We start from the raw sequence: 6000 nt of genomic DNA, 5'->3' as shown, positions 1-6000 counted from the left end.
AAAAAAAAAAGAAGAAAAAGACTATTATTTAAGAACTGCATTAAAATAATGTGGCAGGATTTTAGGCACTCAATGTACAGAAGACATGTCAGATGAGTCAACAACACCGTGAGTCTCAGCTGATTGAATTTTTGATTGTCAACCATAATATAACTTTTCCAAATTTATTTCAGCCTTATTTTCTTTTAGAATCCATAGATTTGGGAGCTCCCTCTGGTGGCTGAATAAAATATGGTTTTTATATTAGTAATCCAAAAAAATAAACTAACTTAAATAAAAAGCTATCATCTACATTGAAATTTCCTATAGAATATGCAAGTCTTGATTTTTTAAGATATAGTAGTCATTGTGGCATGCTGATTATAGTGATGATGATGACGATGATGAGGAGGATAAGAGGGATTGTATGAAATCTGACTCATGTTGATTGCCACAGTCATAGAGGATGTGATCGAAAACAACCTGGCAAAACAACCAGAAAAGGCAATGTTAGTTAAAAACATATTACACATAATTTTTAAAAGCACAAAATTTTAAAAATGAACAAAATTCTAGAAAGCAAAAGGGAAACTGGAAAAATATTCTGAGAATCCCAAACAGTATAAAAATTCTAGCATGCCTAACTACTAACAAATGTGGCATTAAGAACAAGAGAGATACTAATAGCATTTTTCATTACTATAACCAATATTTTGTCTCAAGAACTTTATTATTTAGACCAATTTGTTCCTGGTTAGCTCAAAGCAGAAAGAATTGCTTTCTCACTTGAAGGTTTCTTTGGTACAAGAATTTATTTATTCTTTCCTATTTCTCATAAAAGAATGAGTGTTGGTTGGTTCTTGACTCTTCCTTACCTTTTCTTTTCTTCCCACTGAGATGAGATGGATTATTATTTCTATCAGAGATAACAGAGAATAAAGTGAGAGCCCTGTTTTCTGAAATATGGAATGGACCCGAAAATTCTCATCTGACAAAATTCTTGGAAGCATCAAATATTCCTGCTATCGTCAGGGTTCTTTTTCAAGTAAGTTTTCTCAGCTGATGATATACAGAGCACTCAATGCTATGGGGATGGATGTTCCAGGAGTAGCAAGAGGGACAATGGTTCTAATTTCTAGAAAGTTTATGGAAATGTGAAGACCATGAACTCTGTCCATCATTCCGTTCTTCCCCCAATTTTTTTATGCTTCTTTTTTCTACATGGTATCCTTGGGGACACCATAAAGAAAATAAGCCACGTTTATCTCTTCCTCTGTACTTGATTGAAATAAATTTTGATTTTTGTACTTTAAGAAGAAAAGTTCAGAAGGAAATATAGGAAAACAAAATCATTACCTTAGGTTTATAGATTCAACTTTCAGAATCTGAGCATGCTCAGAAATTGTCAAACAAAGTCATATGAAGAAAATACATTGCCCTTCACCTCTGAGGCCATGGATATTTATACAAGGGTATCTTCTTACACTTTGTTCTCTAGGTAGTCCAGGCCATGTTATGGGCAAACACAACAAAGAGAGAAGAAGGATTATCTGTCTCACAAGGTTATATTACCTGGGGCTCCGTTTTCCTTGGAAAGCTCTACTGAGCAGTATGAGAAAAACCTTAGGGACATGGTTCATATTATGTCTCCCACTGGATTGAAGGAGGAGGAGGAAGAGAAAGGGTAGAGGAGCAAGATGAGGAGGACGGAGGGAGGTTAGGTTGATAGACATCACTAGAGTTCAATTCCAGCTGCTTAGTATAATGACCCAAGGAGCTTATAAAGTACCTAGGCCTCTCACACAGAGATCCTGTTAGTAATGATTTGGGGAGAGGCACTAATACTGATATATTTAGATGCATCTGGGTAGCCCTAAGTTGCAGACTTAAGGTAAATAGTCAAAGGAAAGCACCTTTCTGGGTAATAACTCCTTGAATTTCTTTCCATAGTCCTGTCCCTTCTTGCCCACCACTGTTTTTGAGGAAATGTCGCCATGTCTTTCATTCACTAAAAGCTTGTTCGAAGACACAAGGGTAATGGTGGCAAAAGAAGTGAAAGCAAAGAGAGACCGGAGGGACTTAACACTAGCCACAATCCAAACCCCCAAGTGACTCCACCTATGATTCTCACCTGTCCCTCTAATTAAGTTTTCCTGTAAGACATGAAGACCTTTCTGGATTCTGAGAAATACATCTGTGTCCCTTACTTTGTGTGTCTGTGCCTTATGATGAGGGTCCTTCCACCAAGACTTGGCTCTCTAGAAATCACTAACCACCTGGCCTTCAACTTTGAAATGAATCAATCATTTAAAGTGTCAGACACCACCTTTAAGACTGTAGAGTTGTTTGCTTGGTATGCCTCTAGAATTTAAAATGAGATGGATTCAATAGTCCAGTCACTCAGGTCACCATCTAACAGCTTTCCATGGAGTTAACTTTAACAGCAAGGTCAGAGTCCTCACATCTGGCTCTGGCTCACTTGCTAGCTTCCAAACAGACCTCAGCAGCATAATCCCAGAGCTCCAGTTGGAATACCTGCATTTAAGCAGGTAATTCAATTCTTTTGAATTCCAAAACATAGAGAACAAGTGTGAGGAATATATCCTATTAAGTCCATGCTATGTCCCTGTAGCAAGAAGTCTCTGCTTGGCTCCCAAACTGTCTGTGAAATCCTTCGAAGAGGAGAAAGAAGCCATGTGCCCACAGTTCTTGTGCTCTGCATGCTTGCAGAATGAGCACCACACGGACACCACCAAGGCTTACCACCTGTGCCCTCCAGAAAGGTTGGCCAGGGTGCACTTGAGGCCACTTGTGCCAAAACTGGGGCGGGAAAGCTTCATTGAAAAAATAAAATACAGAGCAGAATCCTGAAGCACTGGTGCTGGGCAGCAAGCCCATGGAAGGCACCCAAGGCCGATCCTCCAAAACTATTCTGTCCTAGAGCTCTGGGCCTGTGATAGGAAGGGCAGTTTGAAAATCTCTGAAATGCCTTTAGGGTCATTTTTCCATTATCTTGATGAACAGCACCTGGCTCCCTTCTAGCCACGCTAATCCCTTTATCAAAGCATCACTTGGCTGTGTCCTTGCTCCCTTTTTGTTTTCTTCATTCTTTACATAGGCAGGCTATGAATTTTCCAAATTTTTACATTCTGTTTCCCTTTGAGTTATTAATTTTGTCTTTAAAGCATCTCTCTTTTCTCTCATTTTACTGTATGCAGTTAAAAGAAGCCAGTAGCTCCTTTAACCTTCTGCTTAGAAATTTCTTCCATCAGGTAATCTAGTTCATTGCTCTTAAGTTCTGCTTTCCATAAAGTCTTGGTGCATGCACACAATATATCCAAGTTCTTTGCTGCTTTGTAACAAGGATGGTCTTTACTATAGTTTCCAACACCTGTTCCTCATTTCTCAGACCTCACCAGAGTTGCCTTATACTGTTCATCTTTCTGACAGCACTCTAGCAATCTCTTAAGAAGACTCAGTGTTCTCTTCTGACTCTTCAACAGAATCTTCTATAATGCTCCATTCAGGAAGATGTAGACTTTTTCAAACTCTTTCAACCTCCTCCCATTACCCAATTCTACATATATATCCATATTTTCAATTTGTTAAAGCAATACCTAAGGTCTCTAGTACCCATTTTTTGCCTAAGTTCAATTTGTGTTTCTGAAAAGAATTGAATTTGTTTCTTATAGGTCTGAAGACTGCAAAGTCTAATATCAAGACTGTAGCATATGGTGAGGAAATTCTTGCTGTATCATCCTATGTCAGAGGGGAAAAGATCAAGAAACCACTCTTTCGTATGAGAGAAGGGGACTCATCTTTTTCTAGGGAACCCACTCTGACTATGACAATCAAACTCCCAAGAAAATGGCATTAATCCATTCACAAGAGCACAGCCCTCCTGGTTTAATGTCTTCTTAAAGATCCCACCCCTCAAAACTATTGCATTGGAGATGAAGTTTCTAACACATGAACTTCAGGAGACCTGTTCACATCAATGAATGTGCCAAATAATAACAGAGAGAGTCCATTACCAGAAAAATTCTAACAGATTAGCTAACACTTTTTCCTTCTTTCTTCCACTGAAGAAAACATTTCAGAAAGCAAATGAATAACAACAATATTATTATAAATGAAACTATAAATACACAAATTTTTTTCTTCTTAAAAACTACATAATAGCACAAAATTGAAAATACTGTGAATTTGTAATGTACATCACAATGAATCTAAAAATAACTGTGTGTTATAAGAGCATGCTTTAGGTGTCATTCTATAGGTTTTAATGTAGGGCAATGGGACTTTTATTGCACTTTACCTGCATTCTTTATTCAGTTCTCATTCTTACAGGGTGGGAGATGAAGATACTATTTCCCTCATATCAACTATTGTTTTCAAACATATAAGAAATAATAATTCAAGCAAGCTATTCTGTTTTGCATACTTTGTGGGCAAGTCTTTTCTGCATGGATGGCTTTCCTGCATAGTGGACTAAGCCTGTGATGCATAAATGAAGAGACAGAAAAGGAGAGAGGAAGAGAGGGAGAGACACTTTTAAGATTGAGTTTGCAAGGCTAACATTAGAAAACTTGTCCTGCCTTTTAAACTGCTTCACCTACAACTAAGAAATGTTGCTTTTATATCAGTGTTGTGGTTGGTATATGAAGTGACCCTCAAAAGATCCTAGGTTGATGTAAGAGTGTTCAGAGGTGGAAAGGATTGAATTGAGAGAGTTGTAGCCTAATCACTCTAGCCCAGTTCAAATGGACTAACTGGGTGGTAATGGTAGGCAGGTGGGTCCTGTCTGGAAGAGAGAGGTCATAGAGGGATATGCTCTGGAAGGGTTCATCTTCCCTGTGGCCCATTCCCTGACCACTCTGCTTCCTGGCTGCCATGAATGCAGCATTACTCCTCCACAATGCCCTCCCACCATGATGTGCTGCCTCAGCTTGGGCCCAGAGTAATGGAGTTGGCCTACCAAGAACTAAATCTGAACCAAAATAAATTTTCCCTCCTCTATGTTGTTCTTGTTGGATATTTTGGTCACGGCCATGTAAAACTGAGTAACACAAATTGTATTTTCCAGAGTCTGTTCTACTAATTTATTTTTCCTTTGTGATACTTTCTAAAAAAATAAATAAATAAAGATACTAAATCTAAATAAGTTCTAGAGTATACTGCACATCATGTCTGTCTTGCAGAGTTACAATGCTCTTTTGATGCTGAAAAGTCCTGAAGAAAAAAATCATGTTTAATAGTTTCATTTACTAGCATTTGACCATGGAAACCTTTTCTTTTGCAGTTCTGGTCAACATGAATCGGAACTGAGGAACACATTTTGGTGAAAATGGCTACATGAGATGTAACTGTTTCACTGTTCAAATAATCCAACATCCTATATAGTTTTGCTCATTTGTGTTAATAGGACATAAAAAATGGGTCATTTCTTATGGGAAACATAAAATCCTCCTCATAGAAACTGAGATGCAATTCAAAAAGAGATAGCCAAAAAGAAGCAAAAATCAGAAATGTTTATCGGTTCTGAAACTAGTAAATATTGCCAAGACATATTACAAAGTTTTGGCAGGAAGTACTACCAAATACAGTAAATTTGAGTCAGTGTGAAGAAAAAAAACATCAAAAGTTGAACTGCAACTTCCTTTCCTGAAAATGTGCCATTTTCAGGGAAGTAAGTAAAGCAAATATTGCCAACTCTCACTGAGTGAATAATTGGGGAACAAGGCTAGAAGAACAGGCAGCCTTGGGAAAGATGAGCTCTGTCCTAGACTGCCCCCAAGATAAACAAACACCCAGAAAATGAGTAGCCACTCCTCAATATATTGTTATTGTTTGTTCAATATTCCACTATTTTTAAAAATGACATATTTTTCCTCCATATGGCAGTAGGGAAGGAATCCCCCCGATATCTTTTTTTTTTTATAAAGAGAGAGTGAGAGAGGAGAGAGAGAGAGAGAGAGAGAGAGAGAGAGAGAGAGAGAGAGAGAGAGAGAGAGAATTTTT

At 38.0% G+C, this 6000-nt stretch overlaps 1 long non-coding RNA gene across 1 annotated transcript in view; it reads right to left on the bottom strand.

Annotated features, from left to right (window-relative positions):
* Positions 1-323: 323 nt before the first annotated feature.
* The window catches only part of LOC308633771, a 29386-nt gene continuing 23709 nt past the window's right edge, over positions 324-6000 (bottom strand). Inside the window, exon 3 of the long non-coding RNA XR_014018859.1 lies at positions 324-462. This is a non-coding gene — a long non-coding RNA (uncharacterized lncRNA). The remainder of the gene's footprint in view (positions 463-6000) is intronic.

This window comes from Spermophilus citellus, assembly GCF_964194105.1.
Source record: "Spermophilus citellus genome assembly, chromosome: 14".
NCBI classification, from domain to species: Eukaryota; Metazoa; Chordata; class Mammalia; order Rodentia; family Sciuridae; genus Spermophilus; species Spermophilus citellus.
The sequence above is the reverse complement of the archived record's forward strand: the minus strand, read 5'-3'. Positions and strand labels throughout refer to the sequence as shown.